Source organism: Periophthalmus magnuspinnatus, chromosome 11, assembly GCF_009829125.3.
Source record: "Periophthalmus magnuspinnatus isolate fPerMag1 chromosome 11, fPerMag1.2.pri, whole genome shotgun sequence".
NCBI classification, from domain to species: Eukaryota; Metazoa; Chordata; class Actinopteri; order Gobiiformes; family Gobiidae; genus Periophthalmus; species Periophthalmus magnuspinnatus.
In genome coordinates, this window is record NC_047136.2 from 17740621 (window position 1) to 17753653 (window position 13033).

Genomic DNA, 13033 nt, shown 5'->3' on the forward strand with positions numbered 1-13033 from the left:
TGCTTAGTTTGAAAACAGTAAGAGTCTGTCCTTATTTCTGGGAACACAAAAAGTCTTAATTTGCCAGTAGAGGGCACAAGGAACTGCATTCTGTTTTTGCACCGTGGAGTTGAACAGTTTAAAGAAGACATACTGTGCATTTGTCTTCATTATAATCTATGACACCCATTGGTTCATTATGTTAATCTTTCTTTAGTCCTGATTCAGATATGTTAATCAGTCCTCCTATTTAGTCCTCGTTTAGTCCTGGTTCAGTTCTGGTGCAGTCCTAGTTTTAACCAGTTCCCTGGTTACTAAACACGTGAGAAGTGAATGTCTTGGTAGTTTTCAAAGTAAACATGATTGACACGTGCGGTAAAGTCTGCGCACTGCCGCTCATAGAGCGCTCATCCTCCGCGCGCATATTTAATCATGTATTTAGCCCCACTCTTGGTTTGCAGACTTCAGTGGGTTGTTTCTCCCGGATCACTGACTCTTTTTGGATAGTTTAAATACTCAGACGAAACTTGGACTCGTTTCCGTCTCTCTTCCTCATGTCCAATGCACAGAGACAGAGGACCCGCCCCCTGGAGACTAATGTGTGTGTATGTGCTGAGAGAGAGAGACTAATGTGTGTGTATGTGCTGAGAGAGAGACTAATGTGTGTATATGTGCTGAGAGAGAGACTAATGTGTGTGTATGTGCTGAGAGAGAGAGACTAATGTGTGCGTATGTGCTGAGAGAGAGACTAATGTGTGTGTATGTGCTGAGAGAGAGAGACTAATGTGTGTGTATGTGCTGAGAGAGAGACTAATGTGTGTGTATGTGCTGAGAGAGAGAGACTAATGTGTGTGTATGTGCTGAGAGACTAATGTATGTGTATGTGCTGAGAGAGAGACTAATGTGTGTGTATGTGCTGAGAGACTAATGTGTGTGTATGTGCTGAGAGACTAATGTATGTGTATGTGCTGAGAGAGAGACTAATGTGTGTGTATGTGCTGAGAGACTAATGTGTGTGTATGTGCTGAGAGAGAGACTAATGTGTGCGTATGTGCTAAGAGAGAGACTAATGTGTGCGTATGTGCTAAGAGAGAGACTAATGTGTGTGTATGTGCTGAGAGAGAGAGACTAATGTGTGTGTATGTGCTGAGAGAGAGACTAATGTGTGTGTATGTGCTGAGAGAGAGACTAATGTGTGTGTATGTGCTGAGAGAGAGACTAATGTGTGCGTATGTGCTGAGAGAGAGAGACTAATGTGTGTGTATGTGCTGAGAGAGAGAGACTAATGTGTGTGTATGTGCTGAGAGAGAGACTAATGTGTGTGTATGTGCTGAGAGAGAGACTAATGTGTGTGTATGTGCTGAGAGAGAGACTAATGTGTGCGTATGTGCTGAGAGAGAGACTAATGTGTGCGTATGTGCTGAGAGAGAGATTTTTTGCCGAGCTCTAATTTTGCACGTTTAAACCTCAATACTCTAAATCTAAACTGTAAAACGACTTAATAAAAGAAACATGTCTGCTGACTTTTACATTAAAACACTATGGAGCCCAATGGGAACTGATGTAAACTATAAATCTGTAAATCTATCAATCCAGTGGAATTTTTTGTTTGTTTTGGTACGAAAATGACTACGCGACACTGCTGGATCGTACACATATCACCAATTAAGAAAATAAAATTGGAGAATGAAGTGAATACAGAGCAATGGGCGTGTACCGGTGGCGGTGAAAGCGGCGGTAGATCGGAGCAATGGTGATGAAAGCAATGAAACAAACATGCATGAATCACTCTAAATACAACTTTAGGGGTAAATGACAAGTGAAAGAATTATATTATACATTATTAGGTATATCCTAGTTATTGTTAAGTGTTGCTGATTTCTCTGTAGTATGATAAAGGTTGTGTAAATAAATATAAAAGTTTGGTTGTTTTTTTAAATGTCCGAATTGTTAAAAATACACACTCTGTTCTGGTTTGGGTGTCACGGCTGCACCCACACTCTACACATGTACACACCTACTTGTCACAGTGGTGTCCTCAAGCCGGAGACAAGAATGAAGCTTTTCACAGAGGAGGGAAAAGAGGAACATCCAAAATAGCCTTCTAAAAACAGAGCAGAGTTATTGGAAAGGGGCAGGATGAGTTAGCTTTGGCATTAGCACACTTTGAATATTGATGTTTTACTGTACAAGGCTGGACTTCTCTCTCTAGGATGTTAAATATAGGCATATGTAACGTAGGCTGGCCGTTAGCGGTAGGAGGTGTGACAGAAGACAGCAGCACGGGTGTGGTCCACAATTTTTTTATTTCTTTCTCCCATCAATTATTAAAGTGCCAGGTGCATTGTGCAAATGGAGGTCAGAGGAGCAGCATCATCTCCAGCAGCAGAACATGGTTTGATGGTTGCAGGCGCCTTTTATCCTGTTCCTCTAACTGGACTATACTACTATTAATTACTAGGGGTATTTAAAAACTAGCCTTAGCTCTTTAAAACTCAAACCTCCATAAAACCCAATAAACTCATAACCCAAATCAACATTATACATATTAAAATACATAAACCCTAAAACCAAACACCAAATGTACTTAAAACCCATAAACCATTTAAAAATGCCCAACATGTCTCCCCTACACCTCCCCCACCTTGGTCCTGCCCCGGAACCTTTTTAAGGGAGCTTGTTTCCCTGGGGATCTCTTTGACACCTGGACACAAGGACAAGGAGGTGGTAAGTTAAGACATTTTAAAACACTTTCACTAAAAACACTACAAATTGCAGAACACACCAACACTTCAAAACATTCTCAACAAACATTGCACTAATATTGCACATATCCAATGTATTAATTAGCTGTTAATTTTGTCCTCTTTCCCCTCCAGGACACGCAGCTTCAATTAAAATGCCTCTGTGCCCAGATCTAAAACTGGGTAAAATCAGACAAATTAAATAAACATTTTTAAATCCTTTTGTGCAATTCTTTTTTTTACAGTGCAAATAATGCTTAAAGTGCTGTGTGCTATTAAAGTGTATGTGCAATTTAAAGTGCATGTAGTGAAAGGTGCTATTAATCTAGTAACAAACTTGGCTGTTTGTTACATTTCCCCCCTCCTCTCAACAAGGTGAAACCTCAGTCTTCAGCCATTCTAGACAGACAGTCCGCTACCACGTTGGTCTTCCCAGGTTGGTACTGTACTGTAAAGTTGTAGGGCTGAAGAGATAGATACCAGCCTGCGATACGAGTATTGGCATCCTTCATGCGGTTCAACCACTGGAGCGCTCGATGGTCCACTTCATCGCCAGACACTCCTTCTCCACTGTAGAGTATCGGGTTTCCCTGTCAAGCAGCTTACGACTAAGGAACACCACTGGTCTCCTCTCTCCATCCTTCTCTTGGAGGAGGACCGCCCCTAGTCCCACCCCCGAAGCGTCGGTTTGCAGGATGAAGGGTTTGTTAAAGTCAGGGCTGTGCAGAACCGGACAAGTGCATATCGCCTCCTTCAGGTCTGTAAAATCTCGATCACACTCTGCTGACCATCTCACCTTGTTGGGGGCAGAGTTCTTGGTGAGGTTGTTTAGGACAGCTGACCTCTCGGCAAACTGTGGAACAAACTTCCTGTACCACCCTACCAAGCCAAGAAATCCACGAACCTTCCTCTTGGTAGTGGGCACAGGGAATGAGCGTATGGCCTCCATCTTCTGTACCTGTGGCCTGATCCTCCCATAGCCAATGGTATAGCCCAGGTACTCCACTTCCCGATGGGCCACCGCACACTTGCGAGGGTTGATTGTAAGTCCTGCAGCTTGGATTTTCTGCAGGACTTCCTGGAGGTGGTGGAGATGTTCCTCCCAGGACCTGCTGAAAATCACAACATCATCCAAGTAGGCAGCAGAAAACTCTGAGGCATCCTTCAGCACAAAGTCCATGAGCCTTTGGAAAGTGGCTGGTGCCCCTTGCAGACCAAATGGCATCACCCGAAACTGGTACAAACCAAATGGCGTCCGGAAGGCAGTCAGTTCTCGAGCTTCAGGTGCCAGAGCCAACTGCCAATAGCCCCTTGACAAATCCAGTGTTGTAATGTATGAAGCACCTCCCACACGCTCCAACAGGTCATCAATGCGTGGCATTGGGTAGGGGTCAAAGTTTGAGATTGCATTCAAGTGTCTAAAATCAATACAGAATCGAAGCGAACCATCCTTTTTTGGCACAAGAACAACCGGGCTACACCATTCACTGTTAGACACTTCAATAATGTTAAGCTCCAGCATCAGTTTAATTTCTTTTTGCAGCACTGGTACCAACCGTTCAGGTATCCTGTAACTCCTCTGCCTCACTGGAGCATCTTTTCTTAGTCTGATTTTATGCTGCACCAGTGATGTGAAGCCGGGGGTCTCCTGAAATAGAGTGGGATTGAGCAGGTGTTTGATTTCCTCCTGCTGCGAGGGAGAGAGGTGAGAGAGGTCAACAGCAGTTGGCTCTGTGGCAGAAGTAGGAAAGAAACAGTCAGTCACTTCCTCATCCTTCACAGCACGCACCAGAAGTTGCTGTGAAGGCTCTTGCCGAGTGAGGAATTCTTTCAAAAGATTTACATGGAAAACCTGGTGCTTTTTCCGCCTTTCAGGCATGTACAGTTCATAGTTAACTTTGCTAATTTGTCTTGTGATGTCGTAAGGTCCGTGCCATTTAGCTAGCAACTTGTTCTCACTAGTGGGTAATAGCAACAGTACCTTCTGACCAGTAGTGAAGACTCTGTCCTTTGCCTTACGATCGTACCAGGTCTTTTGTCGTTCCTGTGCTCCCTTTAAGTTCTCCTGAGCCAGGACTGCCATTGCCTCAAGTCTCTCTCTCATCTTCAGGACGTAGGCAACAATGTTGTCTCTTTCTGGCTCTGTACCCTCCCAATGGTCCTTTAGCAGGTCTAGTGGGCCCCTCACCTGACGTCCATATAACAGTTCAAAAGGTGAGAAGCCAGTTGATGCCTGCGGGACCTCCCTGTAGGCAAACAGGAGGTACGGTAGCCACTGGTCCCAATCTGCCCCTGTGGTAGAGACAAACTTCCGCAGCATGGTTTTCAGTGTTTGATTATACCTCTCCACCAATCCATCCGTTTGGGGGTGATAAGGAGTTGTCCTAATACCCTTGACCCCTAACAGCTGGTAGACTTGTTGGAGGAGTTTGGACAAAAAATTTGTACCACAATCTGTGAGAATTTCTTTGGCAACCCCAACCCTAGAGAAAAGCTGCAGTAAACAATTGGCCACTTGTTTGGCTTTGATACACCTGAGGGGAAAGGCCTCAGGATAACGTGTAGCATAGTCACACAACACCAAAATGTATTTGTTTCCTGCCGAGCTTCTCTCCAGGGGGCCCACAATGTCCATGCCAATTCTTTCAAATGGGGTGCCAATAATTGGTAATGGTTGCAGTTGGGCTTGTGTCACTCGTTTGCCTGAGGTTAACTGGCATGTTTTACAGGATGTACAAAACTTTGACAGCTCAGCATACATTCCTGGCCAAGCAAAACGGCTACCAATTCTTCTTAGAGTTTTCTGGAATGCCATGTGACCTGCCCAGGGAATGGAGTGTCCCAGTTCCATTACCCTCTCTCTGAACTGCTGTGGCAAGGCTAAGGCTTCAATCTTGTCCTTTCTCTGGTAAAGGAGACCATTTTTAATGATATAACCCACTTCATCCAGGTAGCTGACCTTCCCTATGCTGACCCCCTCCCGCTCTGTGACCTTTTCAAACCAGGGCTTTAGAGTGGGGTCTTCTTCCTGAAGGGCACCTATGTCTGAGGGAATACTGAACTCAACTGGACTGAGGGGTTTGGCAAGTTCATTTTCTTCTCTTTGTGAGCCAGCAAACTTATCCCTTCTCTTTTGGGACTTTGACTTTCTCGTCTTTCCAGGTTGCACCTCGAGCTCCTCATCACAGAAAGGCAGCTCTTCTAAGACTTCTCTAGCTGACTGGGCTCTGGTAAGAATATTACAATGATTAGCAGGACTGGATTCTGTCATTGGGCTTGGGTTGCACATACTCTCTGGCGATGAAACATTTGCACCCTGGCTACTGTCAGACTGAGCAATTAGATCAGGAAGGGTTGGAATGTCGTTCCCTAGAATAACCCCATAAGGCAGGTTTTTGGACAGGGCTACAGTGACCAGGTAAGTTTGTCCTCCAACTGTCAAAAACACCTCAGCTGTAGGGTACCAGTGCTCATCTCCATGTATGCAAATTAGAGGGGTCTTGTCTGGAGACTGACGTTCAACTGGAACCAAACTAGACAAAACTACTGTCTGAAAACAGCCCGAATCTAAAAGAGCTTCATGCCGGTGGCCATTAACAAGGACTGGTGTTAAACGCCCCTTCCGCTCCCCTGTCTGCACTACTGCTAGTCTAGGTACGGAACATAGCAAAGATGGCTTGGCTTTAAGTGCCGGACAGAAGTGCTGTGTATGACCCAGCTCATTACAATTATAACACCTTATTTCCTGTGCTAGTGTTTTGGAGAATGGCTTTTTAACTGGACGGGACTGTTGGTTGAATGGAGATGGCCTACCACTGATATTACCCTGACCCGGACCAAACCTCTTATCACCCCCAAAGGACTTACTTGGTTGGCCTTGGGGAGATTCTCGGCCAAAATGCATGGATCTGGTCCCTTTCCGAGCTGCTGTAAAGGCCTCAGCTAGACGAGCAGCTTCCTCAGCGGTGGTCGTATTGCGCTCCCGAATCCAAACCTCCAGCTCAGGATTAACCATCCGAAGGAACTGCTCCAGGATAAGTGTCTCTGCGATGGTTCGAATGTCTGACTTCTCCGGCTGTATCCATCTATAGAAAAGTTCCTTCAGCCGCACATACAGTTCTCGAGGTGTCTCATCTGGTTCAATCTTCAGAGATCTGAAACGGCGCCGGTAAGTCTCAGCCGTGATCTCATACTTTGCCAAGATGGCTTCTTTCACCTTGTGGTAGTCTTCGGTGTCTGCAAAGTCCATTAAAACATAGGCATTCCTGGCTTTGCCTGTGAGGAGAGGAACTAGACGGACGGCCCACTCCTCAGATGGCCAACGTGACACTCGGGCCATTCTCTCGAAGGTGATGAGGAAATGCTCAATGTCATCCTCTGCAGTCAGTGGCAACAGCTTTGGTTCCCGCTGAGGCCTATAAGTGTAATTGTCCTCATCATCTGTTGGTGCCGCCGTTGGCTCTTCAATGTCATTTTGATGCTCAGATCGCTCTGAATGCATCCTCAATACCTGCTGCTGGATCTTGCTTACTTCCTCCTGCATGGCCTCCCAGCGCTGCTCCTGTACCATGCGCTCTTTGTCCCCTTTTTTGTCCCGTGCGACCTGGGAGTCCATTAGCCATTTCACCATGCCTGCCAGTTTCTCCAAACTGTCTTTGGAGCCACTTGCCTGAGCTTCCTGGTGGTGAGTAGACTCCACTCTATTCTCGTCTTCCTCATTTCTTCTCCCCCGTGTTGGCATTTTCTTCGTCTCACAGCGGCGAGGACACACTTCCGACACCAAATGTAACGTAGGCTGGCCGTTAGCAGTAGGAGGTGTGACAGAAGACAGCAGCACGGGTGTGGTCCACAATTTTTTTATTTCTTTCTCCCATCAATTATTAAAGTGCCAGGTGCATTGTGCAAATGGAGGTCAGAGGAGCAGCATCATCTCCAGCAGCAGAACATGGTTTGATGGTTGCAGGCGCCTTTTATCCTGTTCCTCTAACTGGACTATACTACTATTAATTACTAGGGGTATTTAAAAACTAGCCTTAGCTCTTTAAAACTCAAACCTCCATAAAACCCAATAAACTCATAACCCAAATCAACATTATACATATTAAAATACATAAACCCTAAAACCAAACACCAAATGTACTTAAAACCCATAAACCATTTAAAAATGCCCAACATGTCTCCCCTACACCTCCCCCACCTTGGTCCTGCCCCGGAACCTTTTTAAGGGAGCTTGTTTCCCTGGGGATCTCTTTGACACCTGGACACAAGGACAAGGAGGTGGTAAGTTAAGACATTTTAAAACACTTTCACTAAAAACACTACAAATTGCAGAACACACCAACACTTCAAAACATTCTCAACAAACATTGCACTAATATTGCACATATCCAATGTATTAATTAGCTGTTAATTTTGTCCTCTTTCCCCTCCAGGACACGCAGCTTCAATTAAAATGCCTCTGTGCCCAGATCTAAAACTGGGTAAAATCAGACAAATTAAATAAACATTTTTAAATCCTTTTGTGCAATTCTTTTTTTTACAGTGCAAATAATGCTTAAAGTGCTGTGTGCTATTAAAGTGTATGTGCAATTTAAAGTGCATGTAGTGAAAGGTGCTATTAATCTAGTAACAAACTTGGCTGTTTGTTACAGCATAGGAAGCTCAGATTTAAAATAAGAGATGTGACGATGTTCGTGAGTAGTGATGGGACCATTGGTTCTTTAAAGTCGGGTATTTTAAGGTATGTATTAACTGCCAGCACAACACATTTAGGTCACCGTGTCATCTTTTTATTGTTTTTAAAATGCTGTCTTCACCAAAAATATTGTATTAACACATTGTTTTTTATAAGTTTCATGTTACACGTTTTATAAGTTTCTCTTTGTTTTTTGATGCTTGACACCCTGAGCCTCCTCTCCCTTTAAGTCACTCCCCCTTCAGAGAGCGATCACAATCAGTTTGCATCCTGGAACTATTACATATCACATCAGGTCTGTCAAGTTGCTGTGTACAGTTTTTATAATGTTTTTGTATATTTGTAGAGAATTGTCGTGTGGGAGCAGGGATGACATATAGGGTTGTGGGTGGAGCATTGCACAGAATCTTACAGCTAACTGTAATAAACTCACACATGCAGGGATGACATCTAAAACCTCTTCAGGCACGTTTTTCATGAGAGAACAATGTTATTACATGATATAAAGCAAAAAAATAATACCCCCTATTTAAAGTGAAAAATTAAACTCGCTCACTAAAAAGAGTTTGCACCTTAAGCATTCAGACTAATTATTCACTGTAATGAATTTTGCAGTGACAATAAGGCTAACAACAAATAGCATGCTAACATGTTCTTCCTGATTATTGGACAGTAAAACACTGATTTGTACTGCTTTATATGTACTGTGACAAGACAAAGTTTGCTCAAATGCATAGCAAATTTGTGTTGAAATATGTGAAAAATAAAATTATAATTATGTGTGTGTGTATGTATGTATGTGTATATATATATATATATATATATATATATATATATATATATATATATATATATATATATATATATCTTTGTTATTAGCATTGATGGTAAATGTTTGTAGCGTGTGATATTTGTCCTTCCTGTTTCTGTTTTAGATGATGTGGTTTGTGGTTTTACTTTAGGACGTGAGCATTACACACATGAATTGTGTGCTAAAGTCAACTGAATGTTTAGTGTGTAAAAGTGCATATGTTTAAAACTTTCATTAGTGTTTACAAAGAAAACTAAAATATACTATGCCACTCCCTCAAAATATTGAATTGGATTTATGGAGGCAGTAAGCCACAGAAATATTTGAAATTATTCACGTATGTTTGAGGGTATTGTCCTGCATTTGAGACTGCAGTGCTAAAAAAATCTGTTTTAAGTACGTCTCTTACTGCATTTCTTTGAAAAAGAAATGCAGTAATCATGTAATGCACGATTTATCCTAATCACTTGAACTACACCAAGGATTTGGCTCTGTATGTGTTATAGGGATATAGTAATAATTATACTGGTACCAACTGACTAAATTGTGTATCAATTACAGGATTAGGCCAATACATGAATATAATCAGAATTATAATATCTCAACTTTCTCAAGGTTTCTCTATCTTTTGAACAGAGAATACAGATACATTTTCTTGATCTGAAGTCAGAGCCCATAGACCACAGACCGTATCAGGACGTGGACTGAGGGAGTGTGACGTCACTCATAGCATTTGACTCCAGCCAAATGAAGCCAACTGAGGCTCGCAGTTATAGCTGCTAATTTAGAGCTCAGTTCCATGTTTGGAATTCTGAGTGCACAACCAAATATTCAATCAGGAGCAAGGTTGTTGAAGGTAGACTCCCCGTCCCACACTTACCCACACATCCCACATTTACAATCTATGGTAAAAACACTCAAATAGTTTGTGCAAACCTGAAACCCAGACAATGAGGATTGCATCCAGAAGGCAATTTCAGCTCCCACTGGACACTGCAGTTTTCTAATGCAGAAGACAACAGACTTCTATCTTTTATTAAGTTGTTTTATGTGAATATTACTATTTAAATGTGCAAATTATAAAGTGATGATCCACAGGTTAAAACTATAAAACAGACACAAGCACAATAGGCCTGCTAGGGCTACTATGTAAGTTTAAGGTAAAGGGTAAACTATTCTCCATGAGGATGTTGTTTTGCCTGAAATGTTTCAGAAAATGTCATAAATGGTATTAGTAGTCTTCATGCAATCAAACAATCCCATAATCACTATTGGCCTTTAAACACATTCTTGAGCACCTTTGGCATTTCATGTTTTAGAAGTTAAAACAAAAGCTAAGTACAGACAATAAACACCATTTATTGTTTCCAGCCACCTTGTCTGATAAATCATTATTCCTCTATGAAATCAAACCTAATGTGTTTGGAGAATAGATTGAAGTAAAAGTGGGACTAAACACCTAAACACTGTTATCAGTCTAACAGGTATTTTCACTTTAAACTCCACCCCTGCAGCCAGGTGTCAGAAACACCTGACTCTAATAAGGGCAGTCCTGTGAAATGTCACATAGTACTTCAAATCACTGGAGCCACTGGAGACAACCCACACATGATTTAAACCATAAAGCAGCAAATTTACCTAGTTTGTTCTAAAATGACCCAAAATAACTAGGAACAGGAGATAATACTATTAAAACACCATATACAGAGGGTAGTAGCAAAATAGGTTGATTCAGAGTTTAGTCTCACTTTAAGTGACCAAAAGAAAAGTCACGCAGTGAATCTTTCATGAAACCGGTGACTATCACATGACCATTAGAATATTCTCTAGACAAAAGCCATTGCAACACATATCCACTAAAACCACTGCAGTGCTGACAAAGTCACAATGGGATAGTTCAATAGTTCAGTAGTTTAAAATGAAACTGCTTCTCCTGACAACTAAATAATTAGTTTTTTAAGGGGGAAAAGAAACTTGCTAACCCTGTAGTTTAGTTTGTGTTGAGTCCTTGTTTAGACCTGTTTTAGAAAATACTTCTTAACTGTAAGACTTTAACTTTTAACTAAATTTTCATAAACTTGACCTATGCGTCTCTAAGTACAAAAAATGTTGAAGTTATAACATATCTTTTACTAAGAACAATTCTAATTCTAATTTATTCTTAATTTGAAAAGCATTAGACATGATGTCCAATTTATTTGGTGTTTTGGTTCCCAAGACGATTATTATGATCTAATCAAAAAGCAGAATGAGCCTCACATGAGTTTCCAGTTTCAATGCTGAAATCCAGTTGGTTTGAACCTAAAAGGACTCTCTCTGATCTGAATCCTCAATATCTAAACTCCAGCATCTGCAGCCAATGATGAATCAGTGCTAGTGCAGCCTCTGCAGCTCAGTGAGTGAATTCTGGAGGCTGATCTTTCACATGAGGCCTGTCCATAAACTGAGAATGAGAAATACTTGTATGTGTCTCTATCTGCAGGCCTAGGCCCAGGTTCAGCTGTGATTGTAGAACCATTTTTAAAACTGTAAGACTGCAGGCTGATATACAGCTCCTTTAATACCTCACTTTGACAGTATGTAATCCATTTCAACTTTTTGCACTGTTGTTCTGTCCATTTTGTATATAAAGTATATATTTATAACACCTTATTTTATGCATGATTTTTGATTGATCATATTTGATTTCTAATTTTGCACCATATCAAATTTGATTCTGATTGGATAATTGTATCCCAAAACAAAACATTTATAATATCAACAACTGGGCCTTAATGTGCTCATGATCCTGTTTAGGTGCTTGATTTCAACAAAAAAGTTGAGTGTGATTAACTGTTGGCTAATGCTAACTAGCTTGTAACAGTAATGTTATTTGAGTGGGACTTATTTAACAGCCCAAATCAGCTCACCTATTGCAGTTCCAATGAACTCAGTTCTTTCTAGTTGTTTTAAATTAAAGCTCATTAAAGTCTAACTTGAGTAACAGCTTCAGACAGCGCAGTGCCTACAGTTAGCATGACAATCCCAAGGAGTGTTGATGATATCAGCTGCAAAGTATCAACACGCACACACTTCACAATTTTAAAACTTTATTTAGGCTATCACACAAACAGTTGAAGGATGTTAAAAATAAGAGTCTAAAGTGGTTGTTACAAATGACAAATGTACAATGAGGATATCAAATGTATGAAATGTTAAAGCTATGACCTATTCTCCTGTACACACGTGAACTTGAATTATTTCTGAAAATATTTACATCTGTCAAAATATTGTACGCATTTTTAACATTACAACAAACTGATCAAAAATAGATTTGACTCACAATTATTTTTGTAACACATTTAATAAATAATCTAAATAAAGTACAGCAAGTGTTAATAGTATTAGCTAAGAACTGTGTAATGTTAGCAAAATGCAAGACACAAAAATTGCCCCAAAAATCTTTTTTTTTTTTTTTTCATTGTAAGTTAGTTTGTTGAAATACCTGAACTGGAAAATAAATAATATGCAAAAAGAATTAAAAACATCATACCTAAAACAAAACTTGGAACACGTTTTTTCAATAAACTTCATAAGAATAGTGGCAATTAAAAGAAATGATCAACATTCATTAGTATCAGATATACGTTTAAAGAGGGGGTATTTTACTTTTATGGGGTATTAGCTTATCTTGTATTGTTTTGTAAATGCTATATTTGCCAAAAACAAAGTATTAAGTCACTCCCCCTTCAGGGTTCTATCACAACACACTCAGCGTGCATCCTGCTAATGAAACTGCACATTGGTTTGTTACAGCAGAACTAA